Genomic DNA, 26,974 nt, shown 5'->3' with positions numbered 1-26,974 from the left:
GCCAGTTTCCGGAGTGAGGCTAGAGAAATGTACACGAGGTTTCGCAAGCGAGGATATCCACACAAAACCCTTAGAAGAGCACTGCGAAAGGCTTGGGACAAAAATAGAGGAGATCTGTTATCCAGTGATAGGGGAGAAGTCCAACAGGGGGACACCGCACTAGATGGAGGACCTGGCACACTATCTGAGAGTAGGGTCAGGTTGATCACCACCTATGGAGCCCACTGGGACAAGCTACACCAACTATTAAGTCGCCACTGGCACATACTCACGGGCTCAGCAGAGATTGTGGAAATGATAGACTCATATCCAAAGGTTGTGGCACGGAGGGCCAACAACCTGAGAGACATGCTAGTTAGCAGTGAATATAAGAAAAGCCCACCCCCGACAACATGGCTAAATAAAACCCCAATTCAGGGGATGTACAGGTGTGGGAAGTGCAAGGCATGTCCCTATGTACATAAGGCCAAGACATTCTGGGATAGTGGAGGCTCTAACGAGTTTCAAATAAGATCTTTTATTAACTGTGATACTGAAGGTGTTGTTTATATGGTGTCCTGTCCCTGTGGCCTTATGTACATAGGGATGACTGAGAGAGCCTTGAAAGTCCGCATTCTTGAGCATATGTGTAATATTGTGAATGGAAACATGGACACGACATTGGGTAAGCACTACGCCCAATACCATGGGTGCAAACTGCAGGGCACACTATTCAAGGGTATTTATAAACTGAATATGTCAAGGCGGAGGGGGGATATGACCAATGAACTTTTATGTAAAGAGGGAATGTGGATCTTCCGGTTGCAGACCCTAAGCCCCCATGGCCTTAACAACGACTTTAGTTTAAAGCCATATCTGAAGAAACAGATTTACACTAGAAGGAAAAAGGTGTATTAATAGTCCCACCACTTACCAGTTACTGATAGGTGAATGAATGTGCTAATTTCTGTTTGTACGCAAGCGAATGCATGGTGAATAATAAGCATGCGCAACTGCTGCACAAAACAGGAGGACTGGATTGTATCTACTATCACCTCTGAGAAGTTCCTAATGGACGTCTGCTCACTTCCTGTGTATAGCAGAATGCTGTATACATATTCGCTGTGAAAAATGAAAAGTAATCAACTATATCACATATGAGAATATAGATGAATTGATCAAGAAAGGATGTATAAGAGATCGTGTTGTTATGATCACTCTTATGTCTTGGCCAATAATGATTGCAATGATGCGGAATCACGTAACTCTCGCTGTCATTTCCTGGAACTTTGTGTATAGTGGTAACAGTTGCCAAGTGGGAGGCGTAGAGGAAACAGGAGCAGTGTATATAAGGAGGAATGTACACGCCCAGTTTTACATCCTGACGAATCGCCTGTGAGGGGCGGGAAACGCGTCGATGGGCGGAGTCCAAGTGTCATGGTGACGTCACACCCGCGCCAACCGATGAACTAGCTCTGCTACACTAGCGCTGCTGTTCCGGCGTTGTGCCGCTGTTTGGGCTGTGTGGTTGATACAAGAAGCCAGCAGGAAACGGGTGTTATGCGCAGTGCTGAGACGCTGATCCGGCGAGGTGCAGCCTGCTCCGCCGTTACAGTGAGCTGGAAAGGATCTGGTGAGCGCAACCGTAGTTTAATTCCGGAAGCTGGATTGTTTCTCCCCATGGTGGGACTCTATCGGGCCAAGACTTCACAGTGGGTACCCACTCAAGACGTCACAGCGGAGGTGGTAAGATTGACTCTTCTGTGCTGAGAATATATCTATTCCTGAGGTGATAGTCCAGCACTTCCATCACTGCTGTGCAGGTGGACCTACTATCCCCTATGGGGAGTGTATCCCCAGTTACCACGCTACATAGAAGAACAAGGCAGCGCTTTTGAGTGCATGGGCGCCATTGTGTGTATGCGTGGGTGGACGAATGATGCCGGCTTGGGTCAGATAGCAATAGGACTTAAGTTATGAGCTTGAATTCATGATACTTGGACCTCCAGCAAGTTTTTACTGGTTTTTAGTGAAGCTGATTTTTGCATGCAGTCAAGCTAGTCTGTGTCATTTGTGTTTTTGACAATAAATTTTCTATTATCTGACTCAATATATCATGAACCCTAGCCTCTGTTTGTATATTAGTAACACAAGGTATTGGTGGAGGATTAAAACACGGAGTAAAAAAAAAGAAAATGATGTGCTGACTACAGGTAAAAAGGTACTAAACAAAACAGGCTCCACATCTGCCATACCACATAGGCAATTAACTAAGTGATTCCTGGTTAAGGAAATGTTCCTGGTGATAGCTGTGCAAAAACATGTAGGGATACTTTACAAACATTGTCTCTGACTAAAATGCATATCCAGCCCCTTTCCCATTCCAAGATTTACTAACTTCCTTTTTTGCCATGTAGGATGGGTGGTTAGGAAAATTGAGCACATAAGTATGGGGATCTACCACTGACCGATGCCAACCCACGTGGCTTTCAGTAGTGTGTGTGTGTGTGTGTGTGTGTGTGTGTGTGTGTGTGTGTGTGTGTGTGTGTGTGTGTGTGTGTGTGTGTGTGTGTGTGTGTGTGTGTGTGCGTGAGTGTGTGTGAGTGTGTGTGTGTGTGTGTGTGTGTATGTGTGTGTGTGTTTGTGTGTGTGTGTGTGTGTGTGTGTGTATGTGTGTGTGCGTGTGTGTGTGTGTGTGTGTGTAACCTTGCATTCTCCCAAGTCTCAGTGCTTAGGACAATCATCCACATGCGCTCAGTAAAGAAAATTAAATTAAAAATGGGCTTTTGGTACCCAGAAAGGAAGGAGTTGACCAAATAACAACCCTACCATGATATATAGGTAAATGGTTCATTTGACACATTCATTTGTAGGTTAACAGTAAAAAAAAGGGAAAAAGTTACAATTGTAACTTGAGTCTACTTTGAATAATATTTTCTTTGCTTCTTCTGTTTACTTATTCGTCATCTGTATTTCTTTTGTTTTGATTGTAGAATGTAGCCTCACTTTCTGCTCCCACTGACAGGGATCCCCCAATTTCAGCATATGTAAATTCCCAATTACACCAATGTGAATACTCACTGGCAAATTCAGATAATTCAAATTAAACCTGATGTGGTCCATTTTTTTTTAACTTCCACTGGTTCAATGGCAAATCCAAGTGCAAAATATAAGTATGCTAGTCCTTCTTTTCATTGTGCCTTTATTTATTTCTTTTTATTATCAACCCATTGTGGAAAGTAGGTACATGATCACAAATTACCTCTTTTATAGTCTACTCCATTCTTTTACCACGTTCCCTGTTCCAGGCCCGCTTGCTTGTGACAAGTGATGCTGGAGGGGGAGCGTTGAAGGAGAGCCTGAGGTGAGGAGGGGGGGGGGGGGGAGTGGCCCCCTCTTCTTACCACTGTGGGTGGCCAATGCTCCCCCCCTGATGCGCTGTGCCCCTGGGCCTGGGGCGACTAACTGGTTACCTACTGTATACCCGGCCTTACTGAGGGCACATATACCTAGCAATAGCGAAGGCACCTATTCCTAGCTATACTGGGAGCACATATACCTGGCAATACTGGGAGCACATATACCTGGCTATACTGGGAGCACATATACCTGGCTATACTGGGAGCACATATACCTGGCTATACTGGGAGCACATATACTTGGCTATATTGGGAGCACATATACCTGGCTATACTGGGAGCACATATACCTGGCTATACTGGGAGCACATATACCTGGCTATACTGGGAGCACATATACCTGGCTATACTGGGAGCACATATACCTGGCTATACTGGGAGCACATATACCTGGCTATACTGGGAGCACATATACCTGGCTATACTGTGGGCATCTATACCTAGCTATAGTGAGGGCACCTATACCTGGCTATATTGAAGGCACCTATACCTGGCAATACTGGGCAATACTGGGGGTGCTTATACCTGGCTATACTGAGAGCACATATACCTGGCTATACTGGGGTCATCTATGCCATTGCCTGGCTATACTGGGGGCACTGGCACCTATACCTGGCTATACTGAGAGCACCCATGCCTGGCTATACTGAGGGCACCTATACCTGGCTATATTAAAGACACCTATACCTGGCAATACTGGGCAATACTGGGGGTGCTTATACCTGGCTATACTGAGAGCACATATACCTGGATATACTGGGAGCACATATACCTGGCTATACTGGGAGCACATATACCTGGCTATACTGGGAGCACATATACCTGGCTATACTGGGAGCACATATACTTGGCTATATTGGGAGCACATATACCTGGCTATACTGGGAGCACATATACCTGGCTATACTGGGAGCACATATACCTGGCTATACTGGGAGCACATATACCTGGCTATACTGGGAGCACATATACCTGGCTATACTGGGAGCACATATACCTGGCTATACTGGGAGCACATATACCTGGCTATATTGGGAGCACATATACCTGGCTATACTGTGGGCACCTATAGTTAGCAATAGTGAGGGCACCTATTCCTAGCTACATGAGGGCACCTTTACCTGGCTATACTGGGGCACCCATGCCTGCATATACTTTCGGCACCTATACCTGGCTATATTGAGGGCACCTATACCTGGCAATACTGGGGGTGCTTATACCTGGGGTGGGGGGTAGTGGGGCCCCATCCAAAGTTTCGCAGAGGAGCAGAGTGATTTCTAGTTACACCCCTGCCTCAGAGTTCTGTTAAACTGCCCGGTGATAAACCGAGAAATGCATTTACCTATTCAATTTAATACAGCAATGGCTGCATGACGCTGAAGGATCACAAACTGCATTTCCCTAGCTTCATAAATCTGGCCTTTTGTTTTACCATGAGAATTTGTAAACCTTTATGAATTATTAATAAAACCTTGCTTGAAATTGAAATTGTTTGCTGTACTTGTGATTTATATTTACCGATCTAATTTTATTTCTTTGAGTAATGGTATATACAGTAAGCAAGCATCTCGGATTCTATATAACTCCCTCACCTGGGAGAGAATTATTTATTGGATGTTTATGTTTTACAAATCTATTTTTATTCTTTCTATATTTTATCCGACTATATCCTCCCATGATGCATTCAAAATATATTTACTGTAATAATAGAATATAAAGTTAACGTTACTGTCATTCATTTCACCATTCTTTCCTTACTGGATCTTTTTTGACATTTATCTTTAGGTTTGTATACACTTGCCCTGAAATGTTAAGGCACTGAAAAATATTTTTTTAAAATAGCCTAAATAAAATACAGCTAGTAGAGTTCCACCCCAGCCATATATTCAAATACTGTATACACAAAAAGTCCAAAGCTATGTTTTTTTTTTTAAAGTATCTGTCTTTATTCTTCAAGTTGCAAGTCTTTCTGGTTCCATGACGTGAAATGTGAACATAATTTAGAGATCCAATTCACAAACAAAAACTGCCTGACACGTGTTTTCATGGCCAAGAGCTGCTTCCTTAGAGACATGTAGTTTGTACACTGTATGCCTCTGATGAAGCGGCTCTTGGCCGTGAAACATGTGTCTGGCAGTTTTTGTTTGTAAATTGGATTGCTGAATTATGTCCACATTTCAGGTCTGCACCAGGAAGATTTGTATCTTGAAGAATAAATACTGATACTGTTCCCCAAAAAAACCCATAGCTGTGGACTTTTTGTGTATAACTGAAAAATATTTGTTCACTTGCAGATAAATCTAAAAAGTGGAGTTTTTAAGTCCAAGTAACACCTCCACCAGGGCCAGCCTTAGGTTTCACAGCGCCCTGAGCGAAACCTAATTTTTGTGCCCCCCTTCATCCTCTTCGCGCATGCACGCGCACGCGCACACACACACACACACACACACACACACACACACACACACACACACACACACACACACACACACACACACACACACACACGCCCATATGCAATTCCTTTTCTCCTGAGATATCTCCTAGGACAGTGTCTCCCAGCCTTTTTTGACGTTGTTACACATCATGTCAAATGCTCAGATCTCTGTGACACGTCTCATATGTATAATAGAAAAAATACTATTAATAACCACAAATAGATGGAAAGAGTGCATTATCTTAAATATACTTAAATGAAGGCCAGAACCTTTCAGGAATATTCATAAAAACAATCAGTGGGACAGTTAGCCACTCCCCCCCCCCACCATTTAGAGTGACAAAGAAAGACAATTTTCACCACACGTTATAGCTGCAGTGTCCCCCCCCGCCCCCCCAAAAAAATAAACGCCCTCAAACTCAGTATAGGTAGGTAGCCAGGTATAGGTGCCATAGTATAGGATCTCATGTGTAGGTGCCATCAATATAGGTTGCCAAGCATAGGTGCCCCAGTACAGGAAGTCAGTTGAAGGAATCCATCCCCCCCCCCATAGGTAGCCAGGCTTAGGTGCCTCCAGTATAGGTAGCCAGGTGTTGGTGCTCTCAGTAAAGGTAACCAGCTATAGGCGCCCCCTTGGAAGCCGGCGAACTGAGCGACCGCTCCGGTCACTCATATCAAAATCCGGCTATGACCTCCACTAGCTTTCTGATACCTAGAACATTTGACTTTCTTGCAGTGTCTATTTGTGCTACTGTTTTTCCTGCAGTGGCTTTTTTTGTAGTGGTTATTTGTGCTGCTAGCTATCTTTATAGCAGCTGCCTCTGGTGCTGCAATTTTTATTCGCCGCCAAAATTTCCTTTTGATTTTAACATGGGCGACTAGAGTGGTGCCTAAACTTCTGTGGCACCCAGGTGCCCAAATTTGCTGCTTGGACTACAGTGGTTTGACCTTTTCTCTATTTCCAACACAGATGATCACTTTCTACAAATTTTTCTAGTGCAAACATTATTGCAATTCGGAAGCATATAGAAAAAGGAACTATCGATTTAAGCTGCAACCAATCTGGATTTTTTTTTCTAAAAGACAGGGGTTATGGCAGTAGGCTAATACCCATCAATTTTCCATTTTGGATAAAATTACCCTTCTAAATGCACACCGCAGGGGTGTAGAAATAGGGGGTGCAGAGTATGCGAAGGCATCGGGCCCTTGCTCATAATAATCACTTCTATAGATACTTTGAATACTTTGAATAATGGTAATCATTAACAAACTGCTCCCCATTCCCTTCTTGCACTTCTGACACTGTAGTTGCCATTGACAGGTTTTGGTGTGTATCAAATCAATAGGGTGCTTGGGGGGCCCTAATGTAAAACTTGTATCAGGGCCACAGCTCCTTAGCTACGCCACTGGCACACCCCTAAATAGCAAGAGGTGACTTCTTGCAAATTATGACTGGAGCAGTTCCCCATGTCTTATAGACCAAATCCGTATGAGGTGACCTATTACTGCAGGGTTCAGAACTGATATAGTGCCTTCTGGCCCTACTCTGCATATGGAGAAACTCACCAGACCAGGCAACAAATAGCTCCATTCTCATCCTCCAACAGTTTGCACTAAATATTATGTCTAAATAAGCCTCAACCATCTGAAATCGATCATTGCACAATTATTTGTACCTGGAGAGAGCAGGTGATTATTCTCATTAACTTTTGGCATTAAAATACAGCTCACCTGGCCAAAAAAGCCAATTGAATCCTGAGAAAAGTTCAGTAGCTCAAAATCTACAATTTTAGATTTAGCATTCACTATGCAGTTGGTTGCAATGGGATCTAATGATGGGCATACACGGCTCGTTTTTTATTATCAATCGAGCCGCTGATGGCTCGATTGATAATATCCGACGTGTCTAATCACCGCGCCGGATCGATACCGCGCTCGATCCCCGCGGGCGGACAATTGAAGAAACGAAGCGTAGATAAGGAAGTGCCCGCGGGGACAAGCGGGAATCGATCCACGCGCCCGCGCGGACGAGCGGGGAAGCGCCGGCATCGAGCCAGCGGCTCGATTCCGGCGCACAAATGAGCCGTGTATGCCCAGCATTAAGTTTCCATGTATGTGTGTGAGTTTCATATATGTCTGTTTTGTGCTTTTGAGATGCGCAACTGAATCTGCTGTCTTTCTTTCTGAACTTCTGAATGGCGCTAGAAAAATACAGAAAATGTACCTTTTGAATAATAAAAGTGATTTTACCACTCTAAACTATGCGTATTCTCAAAAGTATTACTTTACTTATTTTAAGATGGTAGTCTAAAGATCTAAAAAAAAGAAGTTTAGGCCCTGTTCACATTACAAACGCGGACGGCCGTGCATTCGGAACGCAACTCATACGAACGCACGCCATCCGCGTTTGTATGCGTTTAGTGGCTGATCCCATTCACTGAAGTGAATGGGTCAGCCATGCGTTTCTGTAAAAAATGCGTGCAGCATGCGTTCCCGGACCGCACTGGTCCGGAACGCATGCAGTGTGAACATCAGACTTTATGCACTGTCTGATGTCGTGCGTGTCGGCCTTCTGCACGCGTTCCCGAAACGCGGCTGGAAACGCGAGCAGTGTGAACCGGGCCTGAGTGTTTATGTGATTTGTATTTCTCGCTTTGTTCCTCAATCATTTTTGGCATTTGCAAATGCATGCAATGTTCCTTTTGCTCATACATTTTACAGGTTCTGCTACAGTGGAGGGTAAGACAGGGAAAGGGTGTTGTTTTCTGAAATTTGTTTATATTGATGGTATCCCTCGTTCTTATTTCAGAAGACTGGTGGTTATGCTGCTACAGAGTTACTTTAAAGCGGGCCTGAACTCAGAACGTCCTCTCTGCTCTAAAAGATACGCAATAGCATAATGACCTTTAAACAAAAAAACATTTCTTTGTTACAGCTTATACAAATCCTAAAATATATCTGCAGTGTTTCTTCTTCCTGCTTCCATGGAAGCAGACATATTGTTAACATCCTGTGCTTTCAAATGAGCTCATCTGCCGTGGCAGTCATGTGACACAGGGGAGAGATCAAATTACAACTTGTGATTAGACACAAATGAGAGTGGAATTAAGACAGGCTAAACTCTCTAAATACATACAGGGTGCGTTTCTCTATGTTTTCCTTTTGTCCTGTTCAGGTCCACTTGAAAGGAAGCCTAAAGTGAGCAGAATATGGAAACTGCCATCTTCCTGACTTCTGAATTGATGTTCTGCCCCTTTAGGTCACTGGCCTGGAATGAGTATGCAGATCAGATGCTTTGGATCTGGTCTGAGTCCACTGGCTGCATGCTCCTTGCAGGTGACTCAAACACAACTCAAGCCAAAAGCTCAGAATGACAGCCTCAAGGCAACAGTGCTCCAAAGAGAGTACACAGAGTAGTGCTGCCATGGTTGCGAAGCAAAGAAGTGCCGTTTGAGTTTAGTGCCAGTTTTAGAAATTATAAGTTCCCTGCAAATAAAAATGGACAGATTCAATTAAATTACAAAAAATACTTATAAAGCAGCAATCTACTGTATGTTTAAGGCAATTTTTTAAATGCAAATGTAAAGTCCCTAACCTCCCCTTACTTTGCTATGCCTTAATATAAAAGATAAGTATAGGTAGTCCCCGACTTATGAACACCTGACTTATGAATGGAATGGATTCTGTGTTTCCATGGGAACAAGTAAAAAAAATCAAATTGGACTTGTAGTTTTTGAGAAAATCGATTTAAAAAATTCAAAGAAAAAATGGCTTTTTAACTTGTAAAAGCAGGTACAGAGGTGACAGAGGGGGACACTGGAGGCACAGAAGAGGTACAGAGAACAGAGATGGCACAGTGTTCCGACTTAAGAACAGATTCAGGTTAAGAACCTATATATCTATAGTCCCTATCTCGTTCGTTAACCAGGGACTACTTGTACAAAATATCCCTAGAATAGCTTCAGCCATGCTCTATGCCCAGCTAAAGTCCTAATTTATACTTCCAACAGCTGCATTAAATATGAAACGATGAGAAGGAGGGGAACTATTGCACATACAAGAATATATTGACATAGACCTTATCTCAATCAGAGGCAACATTCCCACTCAGCATCCACTGTGGCCAATGTGGATAAGCGAACTAAAACCACCCCATAAGTGGAGCTCCTCTACTAGCTGACTCCATGGGCTTGATTCACAAAGCGGTGCTAACCTACTTAGCACGCCTAAAGTAGTTTAGGCGTGATAACCTTTGCACCAGTAGGTTAGCACCGTTTTCAGGAATAAAACTCACGCGCAAAGTTTTGCGCGCAAAGTTTTACGTGCGCAGAAAGTTGCATAGGGTTTAATGGGTGCATGAAAGTTTACACGCACAAAACTTTATGCGCACTAAACTTTTCGCGTGCAAAACCTTGCGCGCGGGGATTTCACGCAAGTTTTTTTTTTATCACACCTAAACTGAGTTAAGGCGTGATAAAGGGCTTTTCACCAGCGTGCTAACAGTTTCCACCGCTTGGTGAATCAAGCCCCATGTGCTATTTTATTTATTTATTGACTTATGGCACCCTGACACTTTGTGAATTGAAGCCCATGTATTCAGTGCGCAACTAAAGTGTCAGGGTGCCATAAGAATTACCTCATTCAGTAATGCAGAAAACAGCTGATTTTACTGATCACCCTGCCAAATGTCAATTCACTAAACATATAACCGCACTGAAAAGTAAAATTACCGACTAGTGAGGTAAATAACCGACCTACCGAGGTAAATTACCTCAAGAAGTGTTAAGAAATTGCAATTCCCAAAGATTAAAGCATTCAGTAAATCCAACAAAAGTGTTTGGTATTTACCTCCAGCTCTGACCAGCCGGTAGCTCACACTCTCCATGCAGTGGCGGCTCCAGCTTCAGATTTTTTGGGGGGCTCAATAGGGGCTCAATGGCTGGCAGGTGGGGCTCATGCCGAAAAATGGGCGTGGTCATAAGTGGGGCCAAATATACATGACCTTAGCAGTGGTGTAAAAGCTCTGCCAGGAAAGTTTAAACACTGCCATAGTGTTTCCCAACAAAATACATGTAAATCTGACAGCATTTCACCAAAAGTACATGTAATATGGCAGAGGTTCCTTCAAAATACAGATAATATGGTAGGGGTTCCCCCAAAATAGACATAATCTGGCAGCAGCGGTTCCCCAAACATACATATAATCTGGCAGCTGTTCCCCAAAATACACTTAATCTGGCAGCAGCGGTCCATGTGATCTAAGTGAAAAAAAACAAAACATGAATTTCAGGACCAGGAGCGTGTCACATCATGTACGCAAACAGATAAATACTCATATACATTGGCTCTGCTGCGGAGCTCCACACTAGTGTACAGCCGGCCGGGTGTGCCCTGGTGGGTCAGCTGATGTCAGTGTCATGATTCAAGTTGAATCATGACACTGACATTATGGGCAGTTGGGCACCTGACCCACCAGGGCACACCCAGTTGCTGTACACTAGTGTGTAGCTCTGCAGCATAAACTGCATAAGAGGCAATGCAATGTATAAGAGACTAGGAGTATTTATCTGTTTGAGTATATGATGTGAAACTGACTCTCCTCCTGGTTTGGGAATTCATGGTTTTGTTTTTTTTTACTTACTGTAGATGATCAACCATATGTAAAAATCTGTCAACCCAGCCCATGACCCCATGGTATGCACTTTCAGTCGCTCCTGCTTATTGTTCTCCTCCTCATCCTCGGTTGTGTGTCTAACAGTCTGGCTGCACTGACTCTGCAGTGCAGTGCAACTAAGTAGTGCAAGTGCTGGTGTGAGCAACGGGCGCCGGAGTGAAAGCGCCTAGCCTCTGAAGCTGGGCGAGCCATGGCGAGACTGAGCAGCGCGCACAGTGCGTGCGTGTGACGAATGTCATCACGTCACACAAATGTAAACTGCCACGGGAGTTTCCTTGCGGCTCTGGAGGTCAGGAACCGTTTGGACTGGGGGAAGAACACATCCTAGAGGCCCACACAAATTTTTCGATCATGTTTCAAAAGAGTAGGGCACAAGAAGCATCAGAAAGCAGACAGGTTGAGTGGGGACGACAATGCTTTAGTATGCCTCCCCATTCTAGCACCGCAAACCTCCTAGCCGTGCTCCCTTACTAGCATGACCATGGCTGCACTACGCAGGATGGCTTATGCCTGCTCAGTAGCATGGAGCCAACAAAAAGCCGTGCCTGTTTGGCTCCAAGCCAGTGTGCAGCCAAGTTCTGTCGTCAAGTCCCTGCGCTGGATTGGTTAGGGAGAAGTCTCTGGATTCTCCACAGTCTTCCTGTGAATGATTAGGAGGAAGGATCTGGATTCTCCAGAGGTTTCCCTATTACCCAAGTAATTACCCAATTGGGTATTTTTTTTCCTCACAGGTTCCCACAAGTCTCTGTGTCCCGCACTGCAGTTCCGCTGTCTCCCCATTTTTCTGTAAACCTGTCTGTAGTGGCCGCTGACCCTGTGCATGTAAGGGTGTGCGCACACGCCACTCATGCTCCTGAGATCGTTCTCTACTCTAGTGGGAACAGAGCCTTAGTCTTTAAAGGAAACCTTAAGTTGATTTAAAAAAAAAAGGCTTCTGTCAGCCCCCTGCAGCTGCCCTGTACCCGTGCCATCACGGAGTGACCCTCCGGTCCCCCTCCACGGCTAAGTTTCTTTATTGCTGGCTTACAAGGCGATGTCCAATGCACCTGCGCAGCCCCGCACACATCCTAGGCCATGCACATCTTTGTTGCTGCGCAAGCGTCTTGTACTGAGCCTGCGGAGGACGCACCTGGTGATGGGAGCACGAACAAGGATGCACACAGCCAGGGCCGCACAGGCACAGTTAACATCGACTTGCAAACCAGCGAAAAAGAAACTGTTGTGGTGAGTGTCCGGAGCATTGTTCTGTGACGGCGCAGGGCACGGGAAGGCTGCAGGGGGCAGACAGAAGCCCCAGGTAAGTGAAACTCTTTCTTTATAAATCAATTTCAGGTTTCCTTTAACTGCTATTACAAAACATGATGTTATGGCATTAGAATTATGTTTGAGCACACTTGTGGTGCTTTTGAAGGATGTGCCCCTCACCCATAGTGCAGCCACATTGTCAATGTGTATTGTTCCCTTCCCCAGCAATAACCTGGTCCTGGCAGCCTGCTGACGACTTTCCCTTCTCCATTCTCTTTGTGTCTCTGGCATCCTCGCCCTGCTTGCAAGGATGTCAATCAGGTGCAGCCAGATCCCCTCACTCAAAACTGCTGCAACAGTTCCTTTCATTGCGAGGGGGCGGAGCTAAGGATGGAGGCGGAGTTTAACACGGCAGCCAGCCAATAGAGAAGCCCTATTGTAAGCAGGCAGACCAGAAGAACTGGGGGCGGGGCTAAAATCCCGTGGTCGCGGCGGTGCACCAACAAGCTGCGTCCCTTGTTAGAGGAGGCAGCGGCCCGGGGGGAAATCTCCACCTGTCTCAGAGCAGTCCACGCCTGCCTTTTTCTGTTTACCCGGGGTTTTGTCTGCCGGGCCATCCCTCCTCCTTCCTAAATCCTAACTCAGGACTCGAGGTGGCAGCTGGGGGGGCTTTAACAGGGGCTGACAACATCACAGCTGGGGCTGAAGCCTGGGTAAGCCCCAGTGTGGCGCCGCCACTGTCTCCATGCGGTAACATATTGACAAATGTAGCAGACAGCCGATAGGGAAAGCCAGACAGCCAATAGGGAGAGCCACACAGTCCTGCTTCTCACCTAATTTGATCTAAAACCTTGGAGGACGAAACTTACTTTCCGGCACAGCAGGAGAAGGAGAATTTTTAAAAGGCTTTTCTGCATTCCATTAGATGTGCATATCAGTATGCTGTTGTACAGTATATCTCCCCCTAGTGGCTGCAGCACATATAAAGGGATGATAGGGATGCACTGAGCAGAAAACACTAACTCGTACTCACATCATTCTGCCTGACATGCTCCACAGCTGGTAAGTGAGACTTTACGAGCAGGGCTTAGTAAATTGAATTGTTTGTTTGGTAAATTACCAAACAACTACCTCATGAGGGAAATCTTGAGCTTGAAGTTGAATTTGGGAAAAAAATGTAAAATACAGAATGTGGTATTTGTATTTTACCAACCTAAATTATTTTACCGAACTGCACTTAGTGAATTGATGCCATTGACCCTTGTGCATTAAATATGACGATTGTATGAGTAATATTACAGTCCCCTATTCAACTTTACAAACAATTAAAAAGGGTGAAATTTAGTTTTAAACACATGTGGTTTACAACAGATTATCTACACCCTGCAAGACTTCAGTTCCTGTCCAGGGAAGTAGATAATCGTCAATAGGATCCGACGGCTGCCACATCCTCCCGCGCACGTTCTCACTGCCGATTTGTAGAGGGGAGATGAATGTATGGGAATGCAGTTCCCATTTATTAATCTAAGTCCCCGTGTCAATGATCGCTGGCATCAATGAGTTGCTGCAATCATTGTAACTACCCAAAGTAACACATCCATGCATTACTTCCTGTTCATGTACTTATAGTACGCTAATAGGAAATAATTCATCTTTTGGCCAAATAGTAAAATTACACCTACATACATTTACTTTAATAAATATATCCACACATACTTTTAAAATTAACACCTTACCTCCCACACTATCCCATATTAACCCAAATAAAAATTTTGCAGTAAAAAAAAAAAACAATTAAAAAAAATACATAAATAGTTACCTTAGGGACTGAACTTTTTAACATGTATGTCAAGAGGGTATATATTTATTCTGAAAATATGGTCTTGTAAATAGTGATGGACACTAAACTGAAAAAAATGCACCTTTATTTCCAAATAAAATATTGGCGCCATACATTGTACTAGGGAAATATCTTCTACATTGCAATAAACGGGACAAATGGGCAAATAAAATGGGTGGGTTTTAACTAGCATGTATTATTTACAAATTATAATGGCCTAAAACTGAGAAAATAATGACATTTTTAAATGTTTTCTTATTTTTCCTTTTAAATGCATTTAGGATAAAATAATTCTTAGCAACATTTACCATATAAAGAAAGCTGGATTTGTGGCATAAAAACAGGAAATAGATCATTTTGTTGTGATAAGTAGTAATAAAGTTATAGGCAAATGAAAGGAAGGAGTACTGAAATGTGAAAATTGCTCTGGTACAGAAGGGAAAAAGCCCCTCAGTAGTGAAGTGGTTAAATAAAGCTTTATGTAACATATTTACTTTTTGGAATGTGCACATAAAGAGCTGTTCCCTGTTGTCACCCCACTACTGTTAAAACTCTATTATAGCAATACACCTACAAAATGCAGGAGTCATGTGACTGACATCCATAACTTTCTGTAGCCAGAACTTTCTGCACTCTCTGGAGTTTAAGTAAAACCTGATATTAAGCACAAAAACTGCAAAAAAAAGTTGCATTGTCAGAGAGGTTTATGCTGTTTGCTTTAACAGCTTATTACAGCAAACCGATAATTTAAAAAACTTGGTCCAGAGGCTTCCCAATCCATCCCGAGCCTACCTCTGGTGAGCAGGTCCCTGTGAAAGTATCTGAGAAGAGCTTGTTGGATATACTCTTGTGGCCGCGTTCCCCTCTGTGTACAAGTGTGGCCGTACTGTGCATACTGAGCCAGGCCATGCCAGTGCAGTTCCGGAGGGGAGAGCGGTCATCAACATGAAGAAGGTCCTGGCCAGGACACTGAGTATGTAGCTTTCTTTTTTTTTTTTAAATCTTACAGGTTTGCTTTAATGAAAACCATTATTCAGAGCTCATATAGAAGTGATCGTTACCACTACCAGCAAAGCACCAATGAAGACCTTATACAGTGGTTGAAGGGGGGTCCCCTGGTGGGACTTTCTGGTCCAAGGAATCTGCATGCAGGAATTTGAATCCCCTATTTCTAAGTCACTGGGTTTCCATAACTGGAAATTCAGGGATCATGGTCATGAGATTAACTACTCCAGGATCTTTGGTATGCATATCTATGACCCTGTATAATTCAAGTGGCCTAGATATGCGTACTGTTTACTTACCACCGTGTTCACTATCCCCGTGCCGTTTCCATTCATTTCCATTTATTATTTTTTAACCCCTTTCACTCCAGCCCCATAGTTGCCAAAATAAAACACTTGTTAAAAAAATTACATCATTTACAAAAAAAAAAAAAAAAAAAATTACATAAATAACTATTTTAGGGACTATCTTAGGAACTTTTTTTTAATATGTATGTCATGAGGGTATATTACTGTTAATTTTGCAAATAAAGTCCTGTAATAAGTGATATAATAATAAAAATCCCTAAACGTTAAAAAAAAATACACCTTTAATTCCAGATAAAATATTATTGCCATACATTGTACTAGGGACACAATTTACATGTTGTAATAACTGTGACAATCGGCATATAAAACGTGTAGGTTTTATGTATTGAAACACATTTTATTTTAAAACTATAATGGCTGAAAACTGAGAAATGATGATTTTTTTCCCCTTTTTTTTCTTACTATTCCTTTTACAATGCATATAAAATAAAATAATTCTTAGCAAAAAGTACCACCCAAAGAAAGCCTAATTTGTGGTGAAAAAATATGTATAGATCGTTTCAGTGTGATTAGTAACAATAAAGTTATCGCTGAATGAATGGGAGGAGCGCTGAAATGTGAAAATTGTTTTGGTTTTTAAGGGGAAAAAACTGATCCTAAAGTAGTTAAAATAGGTCTAGGAGATTAAAAAAAATATTTTGGCCCATATGCAATTAACATTTTATCCTACATTTTCTTCTAAGCATTTCCTTGCTAGCTGGTGGTCTAAAAAGCATGTTAATGATAATGGCCCATATGCAATTCACTTTTTTACCTGAGTTTTCTCCTAGGTCAGTGATGGCTAACCTTGACACTCCAGCTGTGGTGGAACTACAAGTCCCATGAGGCATTGCAATATTCTGACAGCTCTAAGCATAACTCGGGCAGGCAGAGGCATGATGGGATTTGTAGTTTTGTTACAGCTGGAGTGCTAAGGTTAGCCATCACTGTCCTAGGTGATATTTTTACAAGTTGTCATAAAATGCTATTTAATCCACCAGCAAGAAAGAAAATGCTCAAAATAATTTTGATAGTACCTCTTCACCAAATTTTGGTACTTTTTCAGTTGTAAAATGCAGAAAATTTAGTTTACAGAGAAGATGAAAATTGTCTCCTAGGAGAAAAAAATGAATTGCATATGGACCAATGTGTTAAAATATCACCTAGGAGAAAACTTAGGAGAAAACGTTAATAGAGGGCTATGTGTGATTGCAGTTTAAGTGCATTTTTATAGTAATGGAGTTGTTCAGCAGGTAGCCCTAAGACTCTGGGTAGTTTGCTTGGAGTTCTGCTGTAAACATACTGTGATACAAATGTCGAGAGCCCTCAGAAATTTGCTTAAACACATCGATGATTGAATAAATCAGGCACTATATGTGTCCATCATCTGCTGTATCCAGCGTGAATGGAAGAGTGTATTGTAAGCTATATGAATGGAAAGTGTGCTGGGTTCTATAATAGGACGGTGTCATTGTGCTGCTCAGGTGAAGGTCAGCAGGATGGTTGATGGGTTGAAAAAAAGTACGTCTTTTGTCATGTTCATTTTCATTATAGCCCGTCTACAGTGATATCTCATATTACCCTGGAGAGATAACTTGGCAAGAGAAAATGGAACAGTTTTCAACCACATGAAGGTTATTTATATCAAATAAATTTTACATTTTCTCCTGTATTATAATATCAGTCACATGCTCACTTTGTCCCATCTGCACCTTGATCATACGTCTTGACTTAAAGGGTCATTCCATTCTACTCTGGCTAGTAACACCTTCTCCTCCTCCTGCCTAGACTGAGCTCCCATAAGTCCTTGCTACAGTCTGAGAGTGCCAAGGCACTGGAGAAGCTGTGGGCAAGGCTTGTTAAGTTTATAGGGAATTAGAGTATTAAAACAAACAAAAAAAATATTTTGGCCTTGAGGAATGCCTTATAAACAATATGAAAGAACACAATAATGCAATGAGTACAAGTTTATCTTGGATCCACTTTAACAAACTTACTCTGATTACACCTCTCTCACACTGCAGGTGTCTTTGATAGGTTTTGGGGCTCCATATCGATAGAGTGCTTGGGGTCCCATGTAAAACTCACACTGGGGCCCCAAGCACCTTAGCTACACAACTGCTTTTTAGGGCTGGTTCAGATAGGCTTTTGGTGGTGTCCCATGTAGCCAATTCTAAACGTTCTCTGCAAATGAGCAGGGAAGTGTTTTGGCGTTTGACTTTAAACAGGACTTTAACACCCATAATACCCTTATGAGGAGATAAGGGCCTCAATTCACTAAGATCATGCTGGATATAATAAAGCAAGAGAAAACTTACCATCACACAGTGAGAGAGTTATCTTATCTCATCATTCCTTAAGTTACCTCCTCTGTAGTTAAGTTGCCTCCTCTGTAGTTATTTTCACACACAGTTAACAGCCTGTCTTTAACTTTAGAAATCTGGAGTTATTTTAAGGATGAGTTAACTTAAAGAGACTCTGAAGCGTGAATAAATCTCGCTTCAGAACTCATAGTTAGCAGGGGCACATGTGTGCTAAACCGCCGCAATAGCGCCGCTAAATGGGGGTCCCTTGACCCCCAAACCCCTCACTGCGACACTTGGTCGCAGACTTGGTCGCTCCTGGAGGCAGGGCTAACGGCTGCAGCCCTGCCTCCAGTCGCGTCTATCAGCGGCGCATCGCCGCCTCTCCCCCGCCCCTCTCAGTGAAGGAAGACTGAGAGGGGCGGGGGAGAGGCGGAGATACGCGCTGACAGATGCGCGTGGGGCAGGGCTGCGGCGGTTAGCCCTGCCCCAACCAGGAAGCGCTCCCCCGCATTACGGAGGGGATTTGGGGGATCAGGGACCCCCGTTAAGCCGCGGGATAGCGGCGGTTTAGCAGGGGCACACGTGCCCCTGCTATCTATGTGGTCTGAAGCGAGATTTATTCTCGCTTCAGACTCTCTTTAAAGACAGAAGAGTTAACTTTAGGTTTGCTTGAGGTAAAATGTTTCCTGAATACTACATGCCTTATCACCATGGTGATAACTATAGAAACGTTATCGTTATTAAAGACAGGAGATAAGCTTAGTGAATTGAGGCCAAGGTGATATTTAGTTCCCTAGCGAAGGATCTTCCAGTACCCAGACCTCCTCTTCTTTCTTCAATGGGTCTCCTACCCTGCAATGCCGCTGTCAACGCTGTGAAGATCAGACAGACCCAGCTTTCAAGGCTGCCACTAGACCAACTCCTTCCTTTACATGGCTTCATGGCAGAGTTTGAGTGAGAGGCTACTACCCACTTTCATTATTGTGGCTGAAAAGCGTGGGGTGTACAGAGGGACATCACTCGGTGGCGATACATGGTGCAAATGTCACCACTGCACTAGGGGACAAAAAAGTAGGACATTAAGTAAAAGTAGGACCAGATGATCCATGGAAGCTTTCATTGGTAGACCCATATCTCCTTTTCTCTCCACAATTGTATGTTTTATTTTTTGCCTGGAAATCAGAGTTAAATATAATTAGATTAACATTTGAAGAAAGTAATTTAAATATGGAATTATTTTCGTCTGCTAAAAGAAATTCAAATGAAGTATAAAATGCTTCTTATTCATACAATTTCATATTACATGATTCATACGTTTAATTTGCTTTCTCTGTTAGGTTTATTTAATCTTCAGATTTTATTGTTGTGTTGTGTTCGCAGGTCATTTGCCCATAAATGAATGTCAGATAGAGACATCTTTTGCATTAGGTTTGCACTAATAGAATAAAAATTCAATTAACAGTATGAGTTGTTTTTGATATAGACAAACTTTTTTTTTTGTCAAAGAATCTTTTCCATGCAGTTTTCACACTTTGGAGTTTGTTGCTAGAGCGGTATCTAGAGTATGACAGAGCATGAATCAATAATGGATAAAAATATACCTTTTTTATTATTCAGCTCCCAGAATAGGCCTGAGCATGTTCTCTCACTTCAGGTGTCCCTGATTCCCTTCCATCCTTCCCTGTGATCTGTACAGTAGAATAAAAAATCGGATGAAGACAGAACAAAAGTGTCACTGCTCAACAAAATAATGTATCGGGATTTTAGACATATGGAAACCACAAAAGTCAGGATACTTTGGCCTTTATGTGATGATATTGCAATGAGCAGTGCAGGAATTTTTCTATTGGTTACAATGGGATGTTCCACATGGGTCACTCTTCTTGCATCAATTTTAAAGGAACACCATCAATTTACATGTTTTTTTTTAACCTGGGGTTGAAAGATTACCTGAAGTGCTGTTAAATAATGATGAATACAATTCACTTGCTTTTCTCTTTTGTTTACTGTATCAAATTCCCTTCACTCTAAACTAATGGCAGTCTACTCTAATCTGATGGCAGAGTGAGCCATGAGGGAAGGGGGAATTCCCTCACAGTGCATCTGTTAATCCTAGGTGTGTGAGAGAAAGTCCAGTGTCCTGTGTCTCTGACTGAAGTGTCTGAAGAGAGCAGAGGAAATGTAACTTGCTAAAAAACATTTGTAATTGTCTGTGACATCACAGCTTTTCATACTTGTTTTGCTTTCAGAGAAAAATACTCTGTAGTCTGATAAAAAAAAAGAACACTGGCAGTGCATTGAAGCAGACACCCGTTTAGAGAATGATTTGTCCCAACAGAGCTAAATCCTACGCAAAATGAATTAGAGTTTTAGGGCCATATGCAATTCACGTTTTTCACCTGTATTTTCTCCTAGGTGATATTTTTAAACTTGTCAATAAAATGCCTTTTAAGCCCCCAGAAGGCAAGAAAATGATTAAAATAATTTTGATAGTACTTTTTCACCAACTTCTTGGTACTTTTTTAGTTGAAAAGTACTGGAAAGTTATTTAAAATCAAAGATGAAAAATTATCTCCTAGATGAAAACTCAGGTGAAAAAGAGAATTGCATATGGCCCTTAGCCTCTGATATTTGACATGAAAAATGTTTATACTGCTACTTAGACATTATTTGTACATTGTGATTTTAAAACACCCTGGTCTGATACTGTTCCTTTAAGTAAGCCTGTAAAAAAAAGTGCTCCAGGGAGGTACTTACCTTGGGAGAGGGAGCCTCTGGGTCCCAAAGAGGCTTCCCCCTTCCTTCTAAGCAGAGGGACTCCAGTGTTGGGACCCCCTGAGGATCTCTTTGTCACTGTGCACACATGCACAGTTGCAGCTCTCTGCACAGGCTCCGGCAGAAATAGCCGAGCCTGACTGGGTCCGCTCTACTGCACAGGCGTGAGTCTTTAGCGAAATAGTGGAAAAAAAAAATCAATACATTGCAAAGTGAGAAGTTAAAAAATAGAAGAGAGATGCAGAAATGATTGATATTTGCCATGTAATTTGATCATGTTGTTTGATCGACAATCATCCTACACATCATCATCTTTACTACTTGCAGACATGAAAAAAGCAGACAGCATCAACTTCCATTATCTATCTATAACCACAGCCCCTAATTATGCATTAGGCTAAAAGTTTTTTTTTTTTTTAATAGATATAAATATGCGCAGAGGGAGACACTGGTTGCTTGGCAGCTGGAAACAGCAGTTATTTCCTACAAAATCCAACACGGTTCACAGACAGACTGTTAGGACCATGGTCATGACATCACACTGTGGGAGGGGTTTCACCACAATATCAGCCATACAGACCCCCCCCCCCCCCGATGATCTATTCGAGAAAAGGTAAGATTTCTCATGGGAAAAGTGGTATCTGCTACTGATTGGGACGAAGTTAAATCTGGTTACAGTTCCTCTTTAATGAGCATTGTAACTGATACTTTTTGCACTATTTGCAGTATCCATAGCAGAGTTATACATTAATCCGGTTATTGTGGTGTTTTTGCCTCCAGCATGCAGGTGTCACTGTTACATTATGTACACTGTCTCGATCAACACTTGTCAAGATCTCTTCCAGGTTTTATGTTGTTCTTCCTTGTTTGTTCCACTATTGGCTGTGTGCACAAATCTCTCTAACAAACCACTGTTCAATATTGAGGCTAATATCCGAAACAATTATTATCCTGAAGTCATTGGAAAAACTGGGGTGTCACTGGTCTGAGGTCTGCTGCCAAACCAATATGCATGTGGCTTCAATTACAAGTGCACTCTACCACAACTAAAAATATATTTCAAATTGTGCTGTTAGTTATATGATATGAAATGTGAAATTGTTGTATTTAGGCAAAAAAAAAAAACTTGTTAGGCGGACATGTAACAGCTTGTGCAAGATGAGCATTTTTTGTGGTAGAGACAAAAACCTTTTAGGAATCCTAAAATAGAGGATGAACTTGTTGAAAAAACCCATTGTACATTAGTGAAACCCAGAAAATCAATGGTATAATAGCATGCGGAGAGATGCAGACAGAGATTTTAGCAGAAATCCACATAAAATACAACAAGTTGAAGAAAAATGTCCTTGCATGGCCACACAATCTATTATTTTGCTATAAAAGTCAAATGCTCATAAAGTCTATTAAATCTGTCCTTTCAAGATCAGAGTAGTTATTTCCAAAGGAATGTGTATTTGGGTCATTCTATAGATGTACTTTTTCTGTCCATTGGAGTTTATAACCATTGTGATTATGACAAATGCATGTTTTTGCATTGCTAATGAGGACAGTTATTGTACTTGTACCAATGCTCAAGGCACATAGCCAGGTCAGCTGTATACGTGAAAAAGATTACAGCATACTTTATTGCAGATACTTATAAACTTATATCAATGCTGACGGAGCATAAAGTCATTCAATATGAGTTGCTGAATCCGGCCATGTTTGTCCAGATGGAGTGACAATGTTTCCCAGCAGACAGCAGAGAGAGACTGAAGTCAGGAGAAAGAGAAGTAACATAGGGTGAAAACATGGTGGCCAAAGATTTATATCTCCCTGATATCGGTCACTTACATACAACCTTGCACCACTAGGAGGGGTTGATTCGCCAAATTTCTTTTATCAGTTACTCCTTACCTATTTATCTCATGAACAGTAGTGGCTGCTATTGACCCATAGTCAAAGGGGGCCTGGTGTCAGTGGCCGGAGATAAGAGGAAGTAAAGAGTGACGAGTGGAGAAGTAACTCACCTCTCCAGGTTCCAGTGATAATCCCTTCTAGGTGTCACAGTCTCCAAGGCACTAGTGACCTCTTTCCTCACGTGACCTGCTGGCACATATTGGTGGGTTACATGGTGAGAGATGCCATTGGAGTCATAGAGACAGTGCCTGTGGTGGACAGTGGACGACATTGCTGGAGTGTGAAGAGGTATTTTACTACCCTCCGTTCCACTCACCACGCATGGAGGTCACATCTGGCTACCTGTATTGGGGAAGCGTTCTCTGCCTGCTTAATATTGAAGACCACTCTTATTACCAACTTCTCGGGGTACCTCTAGCTTTCCATACTGGGGGGCTACTTCTGGCTACCTAATACTGGGGGCCCCTTTTACTTCCTGTACTGGAAGCTGCCTATGGCTACTTAATACTGTGAGTATCTCTGGCTAATGTAATATTGAGGGGCATCTCTGGCTATATAATACTAGGGGGTCTCTGCTTACAAATACACGGGACACCTCTGGCTACCTATATTGAGGGGTTAACTTTGGCTACCTTATACTGTCTGGGGGCACCTCTGGAAACATAATACTGGGGGCACCCCTGACTACCACACACACAACCTACCTAAGGGCTGCTTCACATAAGCACACAGACTTCTTTGCCTTAACTCATACTTAACCTTGTGAATTTATATTGTGGACCTACTGTATTTTTTGGACTATAAGACTCACTTTTTCTCCCCCAAAAGTGGAGAGAAAAAGTCACTGCATCTTAAAGTCCAAATGCAGGGAGTTCCTTACCTGTGAATGCCTGGCAATACGAACCTCCAACCCACTGCAATGTCGGGGACTCCATGTACTGTGCCCATGCAGAGGAAGCCACAGGTAGAGAAGCGGAGGACAATGGGGGACACAAAGGGGCATAGAGAAGGACACAAAGGGGCATAGAGGACACAAGGAGGACAGAGGGGGACACAAGGAGGACACAAAGGGGACAGAGGAGACACAAGAGGTACAAGGAGGCATGAGGTACAAAGGTGGAAGAATCCACAGGATGCCCCTTCATAATGGATGAACCAGGTTTAGTATATTTATTTTTTTCTCCTGTTTTTTTTCCCTCTAAACCTAGGTGCATCTTATGGTCAGGATCGTCTTATAGTCCAAAAAAATATGGTAACATATAAAATACAATCCCTTGTGCTTGGATGATGAGCCAATGGGGCGAAGCTACCATCTGTGGGATTATGACTGAACACCTCTAAGTCAGAATCCCCCCTAAACGTTACTGCCAAACAAAAACTGGCTTCCTCAAGACGAGATAAATAACATTTACATTGCACTTTTCTCCTGGTGGACTCAAAGCTCTTGCAGCGGCTACTAGGGTGTGCTCAGTAGGCAGTAGCAGTGTTAGGAAGTGTACCCAATGACTCCTTACTGAATAGGTGCTGTCTTACTGAACAGGAAATGCTGAGAACCCAGGTCTCCTGTGTCAGGGTCAGAGCCCTTATCCACTACACTATCCAGTCACTTAAGACAGCAGCAGTGAGGCAAAACACAGATAATAGTTATAATTACTGTACTACTATAACACTAATGAAGAGTTAATGCACTGACCGACCCAAGGCCCTAGATGGGCCCATCTGAAGCATGGGCCTGGCTGTGGTTGAAGCTTCTGCAACCCCCAGTCCTGTGCCACTGCTTCATGGATATACATTCCTGCCCCCTACTGACTGGAATTTAGCTCTAAAATGGAACTAACCTAAAATCTTGTATCTTTTTGGGTACATAACATGCTAGTAATAATGAGTAAGTTGGAACATACTTGAGACAAAACACTTGTTAAGTATTTTATTTTTTCTTTAAACTTTGATATCTTGCAGTGTGCAGAGAGAGCATGTTTCCTGCATTGGTAGAATGTGTTGACAAGGTTTCCCATCTGTTTGTCACAGAACTCCCTTGAACCTTTCTGTAACACAGTTAGAATGTCTGTGGGTGTTAAATGTTCAAAATTCAAGGTATTCTTTCTGTTTTCCAGAGAGCTAAAAGGAAGCCAGCAAATTGCTTTATCCATTGCTGATGAAAAGAATCACGGTAGGAGTGAAATCACTGAGAAGATAAAAGGTTAGAAGCCACATTTCTGTGAATAATTACCAGACAGGAAGGAAGCAAGGAAGAGCTGCAGAGGAAACTACTTCATGTGAACCTAGAATCTCTGTCTATAATATACTCACACTAGACATTAGGCCCATAACATTACCAGATGCTAACACGGTCTGTGCCCATGTCTGTGCCCATCGTGCCTGTGTTTGTATCTGCAAACCTAGACATGCGCATGCACAGCCCCGCTGCTATTCCTGAGTGGGCCGCGTATGTGCACAATGGACATGGATGCAAGCAGAGGAAACGACTCTGCCATTTTATATATATATATATACAGTGGAGGAAATAATTATTTGACCCCTCACTGATTTTGTAAGTTTGTCCAATGACAAAGAAATGAAAAGTCTCAGAACAGTATCATTTCAATGGTAGGTTTATTTTAACAGTGGCAGATAGCACATCAAAAGGAAAATCGAAAAAATAACCTTAAATAAAAGATAGCAACTGATTTGCATTTCATTGAGTGAAATAAGTTTTTGAACCCCTACCAACCATTAAGAGTTCTGGCTCCCACAGAGTGGTTAGACACTTCTTCTCAATTAGTCACCCTCATTAACCTCCTGAGCGGTCTTGACGAGCTCAGCTCGTCCATCACCGCCGGAGGCTGCCGCTCAGGCCCTGCTGGGCCGATTTTTATCAAATAAAGTGCAGCACACGCAGCCGGCACTTTGCCAGCCGCGTGTGCTGCCTGATCGCCGCCGCTCTGTGGCGATTCGCCGCGAGCAGCGGCGAAAGAGGGCCCCCCTAGCCGCCTGAGCCCTGCGCAGCCGGAACAAAAAGTTCTGGCCAGCGCTAAGGGCTGGATCGGAGGCGGCTGACGTCAGGACGTCGGCTGACGTCCATGACGTCACTCCGCTCGTCGCCATGGCGACGATCTAAGCAAAACAAGGAAGGCCGCTCATTGCGGCCTTCCTTGTTTATTATGGGCGCCGGAGGCGATCGGAAGAACGCCTCCGGAGCGCCCTCTAGTGGGCTTTCATGCAGCCAACTTTCAGTTGGCTGCATGAAATAGTTTTTTTTTAATTTAAAAAAAACCCTCCCGCAGCCTCCCTGGCGATCTTATCAGAACGCCAGGGTGGTTAAGGACACCTGTCTTAACTAGTCACCTGTATAAAAGACACCTGTCCACAGAATCAATCAATCAAGCAGACTCTCCAACATGGGAAAGACCAAAGAGCTGTCCAAGGATGTCAGAGACAAAATTGTAGACCTGCACAAGGTTGGAATGGGCTACAAAACCATTAGCAAGAAGCTGGGAGAGAAGGTGACAACTGTTGGTGCGATTGTTCGAAAATGGAAGGAGCACAAAATGATCATCAATCGACCTCGCTCTGGGGCTCCACGCAAGATCTCACCTCGTGGGGTGTCAATGGTTCTGAGAAAGGTGAAAAAGCATCCTAGAACTACACGGGAGGAGTTAGTGAATGACCTCAAATTAGCAGGGACCACAGTCACCAAGAAAACCATTGGAAACACATTACACCGCAATGGATTAAAATCCTGCAGGGCTCGCAAGGTCCCCCTGCTCAAGAAGGCACATGTGCAGGCCCGTCTGAAGTTTGCCAATGAACACCTGAATGATTCTGTGAGTGACTGGGAGAAGGTGCTGTGGTCTGATGAGACCAAAATAGAGCTCTTTGGCATTAACTCAACTCGCTGTGTTTGGAGGAAGAAAAATCCTGCCTATGACCCCCAAAACACCGTCCCCACCGTCAAGCATGGGGGTGGAAACATTTTGCTTTGGGGGTGTTTTTCTGCTAAGGGCACAGGACAACTTAATCGCATTAACGGGAAAATGGACGGAGCCAT

General features: G+C 43.0%; 1 long non-coding RNA gene across 1 annotated transcript in view; it reads right to left on the bottom strand.

Annotated features, from left to right (window-relative positions):
* Nucleotides 1–26,974, bottom strand: part of LOC137517781 (uncharacterized) — a 100,929-nt gene that overhangs the window by 10,664 nt on the left and 63,291 nt on the right. Inside the window, exon 4 of the long non-coding RNA XR_011020664.1 lies at nt 19,854–19,940. This is a non-coding gene — a long non-coding RNA (uncharacterized lncRNA). The remainder of the gene's footprint in view (nt 1–19,853; nt 19,941–26,974) is intronic.

The sequence above is a fragment of the Hyperolius riggenbachi genome, chromosome 5 (assembly GCF_040937935.1).
Source record: "Hyperolius riggenbachi isolate aHypRig1 chromosome 5, aHypRig1.pri, whole genome shotgun sequence".
Taxonomy (NCBI): Eukaryota; Metazoa; Chordata; class Amphibia; order Anura; family Hyperoliidae; genus Hyperolius; species Hyperolius riggenbachi.
The sequence above is the reverse complement of the archived record's forward strand: the minus strand, read 5'-3'. Positions and strand labels throughout refer to the sequence as shown.